Here is a 2,500-nt window from a genome sequence, read left to right as displayed (position 1 = left end):
TCAAGTTGGGATGGGGGGCACCGAGGTGAGTGGTGGTTGTCCCCGAAAAAGCCCTCCCCTTTTCCGTAGCCCCGTTTAAAGTTTTGTTTGGGCTCCTGTTCAACGGGGATGCGCGTGCGCGTGGCAAACATGACACGCCCGTGTTCCCCTGGACCAGACCTTTCTAACGCCACCTGAGTTAAGGTGCTACGACGTCCCCAAGTGGGGATGCCTCTAAATGAAGCCAATTTCTCCTATTTGAATGCACTCTCCCAGCCCAGAGAGGCATGTGCCTTAAAATTCACAGTTATTCACCCGAACGTGGGATTTTGTTGAGGACGGTTTCTAAATTCAAGTTGGAACAGGGGGCACCGACGTGAGTGGTGTTTGTCCCCGAAAAAGCTCTCCCCTTTTCCGTAGCCCCGTTTAAAGTTTTGTTTGGGCTCCTGTTTAGCGGGGATGCGCGTGCGCGTGGCAACCTTGACACGCCCGTGTTCCCCTGGACCAGACCTTTCTAACGCCGCCTGAGTTAAGGTGCTACGACGTCCCTAAGTGGAGATGCCTGTAAATGAACACCTTTTCCCAACTTTGAATGTAAGTTTCCAGTATCATTGAAAATGTGGCCTCAAACGAGCAGTTTTGCCCCCGAACGTGGGATTTGGCTGGGGACGGTTTCTAAATTCAAGTTGGGATGGGGGGAACCGAGGTGAGTGGTGGTTGTCCCCGAAAAAGCCCTCCCCTTTTCCGTAGCCCCGTTTAAAGTTTTGTTTGGGCTCCTGTTCAGCGGGGATGCGCGTGCGCGTGGCAAACATGACACGCCCGTGTTCCCCTGGACCAGACCTTTCTAACGCCACCTGAGTTAAGGTGCTACGACGTCCCCAAGTGGGGATGCCTCTAAATGAAGCCAATTTCTCCTATTTGAATGCACTCTCCCAGCCCAGAGAGGCATGTGCCTTAAAATTCACAGTTATTCACCCGAACGTGGGATTTTGTTGAGGACGGTTTCTAAATTCAAGTTGGAACAGGGGGCACCGACGTGAGTGGTGTTTGTCCCCGAAAAAGCTCTCCCCTTTTCCGTAGCCCCGTTTAAAGTTTTGTTTGGGCTCCTGTTTAGCGGGGATGCGCGTGCGCGTGGCAACCTTGACACGCCCGTGTTCCCCTGGACCAGACCTTTCTAACGCCGCCTGAGTTAAGGTGCTACGACGTCCCTAAGTGGAGATGCCTGTAAATGAACACCTTTTCCCAACTTTGAATGTAAGTTTCCAGTATCATTGAAAATGTGGCCTCAAACGAGCAGTTTTGCCCCCGAACGTGGGATTTGGCTGGGGACGGTTTCTAAATTCAAGTTGGGATGGGGGGAACCGAGGTGAGTGGTGGTTGTCCCCGAAAAAGCCCTCCCCTTTTCCGTAGCCCCGTTTAAAGTTTTGTTTGGGCTCCTGTTCAGCGGGGATGCGCGTGCGCGTGGCAAACATGACACGCCCGTGTTCCCCTGGACCAGACCTTTCTAACGCCACCTGAGTTAAGGTGCTACGACGTCCCCAAGTGGGGATGCCTCTAAATGAAGCCAATTTCTCCTATTTGAATGCACTCTCCCAGCCCAGAGAGGCATGTGCCTTAAAATTCACAGTTATTCACCCGAACGTGGGATTTTGTTGAGGACGGTTTCTAAATTCAAGTTGGAACAGGGGGCACCGACGTGAGTGGTGTTTGTCCCCGAAAAAGCTCTCCCCTTTTCCGTAGCCCCGTTTAAAGTTTTGTTTGGGCTCCTGTTTAGCGGGGATGCGCGTGCGCGTGGCAACCTTGACACGCCCGTGTTCCCCTGGACCAGACCTTTCCAACGCCACCCGAGTCAAGGTGCTACGACGTCCCTAAGTGGGGATGCCTGTAGATGAGCACATTTTCCCAGCTTTGAATGTAAGTTTCCAGCATCATTGAAAATGTGGCCTCAAACGTGCAGTTTTGCGCCCGAACGTGGGATTTTGTTGAGGACGGTTTCTAAATTCAAGTTAGCATAAGGGGCACACGTGTGAGTTGTTATTTTCCCAGGATTGATGGTTTCCAATTCGGTAGCTCCGTTTAAAGTTTTGTTTTGGCCCCTGTTTAGCGGGGATGCGCGTGCGCGTGGCAAACTTGACACGCCCGTGTTCCCCTGGACCAGACCTTTCCAACGCCACCCGAGTCAAGGTGCTACGACGTCCCTAAGTGGGGATGCCTGTAGATGAGCACATTTTCCCAGCTTTGAATGTAAGTTTCCAGCATCATTGAAAATGTGGCCTCAAACGTGCAGTTTTGCGCCCGAACGTGGGATTTTGTTGAGGACGGTTTCTAAATTCAAGTTAGCATAAGGGGCACACGTGTGAGTTGTTATTTTCCCAGGATTGATGGTTTCCAATTCGGTAGCTCCGTTTAAAGTTTTGTTTTGGCCCCTGTTTAGCGGGGATGCGCGTGCGCGTGGCAAACTTGACACGCCCGTGTTCCCCTGGACCAGACCTTTCCAACGCCACCCGAGTTAAGGTGCTAC

This window comes from Osmerus mordax, assembly GCF_038355195.1.
Source record: "Osmerus mordax isolate fOsmMor3 chromosome 7 unlocalized genomic scaffold, fOsmMor3.pri SUPER_7_unloc_2_3, whole genome shotgun sequence".
NCBI classification, from domain to species: Eukaryota; Metazoa; Chordata; class Actinopteri; order Osmeriformes; family Osmeridae; genus Osmerus; species Osmerus mordax.
Note: the sequence above shows the minus strand (reverse complement) of the source record.